General features: G+C 37.2%; 1 pseudogene; it reads right to left on the reverse strand.

Moving 5' to 3' along the window:
• Positions 1-509: 509 nt before the first annotated feature.
• The window catches only part of LOC123081058 (putative disease resistance protein At3g14460), a 5,385-nt pseudogene continuing 5,173 nt past the window's right edge, over positions 510-721 (reverse strand).

Below are 721 nucleotides of genomic sequence, written 5' to 3' on the forward strand. Positions count from 1 at the left end.
ATATTAAAACGCGTCCCCACCTTGTCACGACTACCGGCCCCACTCGTTTTAGTACTTTCGCGTACTTTCATCGGAGTACTACCCAGTACTTCGTATTTGTCTGCCGTTAGATCGACATCAACGAACGGTTCTAAAAAAGCCCAACCACTCTAAAACTTGTAATTCTGATAATGTTACCTGGACCAGGGAAGGGGATGCCAAAGTTAACAAAGGTAATTCCTTAATATGTATCAAAATTAAAATGGGTCAAAAATAGTGATGCCAACTAGTACTACCAAAAATTCTGGTAAGTTGATTTACTTACTAAGCAGCAAGGCAGGAAAAGACTAGCATTAATTTACATCTGTTGGAGTAAGTATACCCAAGACTGCATGGTATTTTTTGCAAAGTTAAATCAGTAAGATTTGAAAAGATAAATGAGAAATGAGATGTGAAAGCTAAAAACCATGCAGTGTCCTAGTATCTCAAAATTAGTGTCAATTCAGGAACTTAGTAAGCAGGAGTGCAAACCTTTCAGTAACATCTAGAGCACCAAGTCTTCAGAAGTCACGACGGAAGTGTTAATGTGAAGTGTATATACAGAAGGCTACGGTTACAAGCATACAAACCTGCACAAAAATCGAAAAAAAATGTTGAATACATCACAGAATTCATCCAGAAGGTGAAGAAAGAAACTATGTAATTTCATTCCGAGGATTACATGCATGATTTCTTCAAATAT

The sequence above is a fragment of the Triticum aestivum genome, chromosome 3D, assembly GCF_018294505.1.
Source record: "Triticum aestivum cultivar Chinese Spring chromosome 3D, IWGSC CS RefSeq v2.1, whole genome shotgun sequence".
NCBI classification, from domain to species: Eukaryota; Viridiplantae; Streptophyta; class Magnoliopsida; order Poales; family Poaceae; genus Triticum; species Triticum aestivum.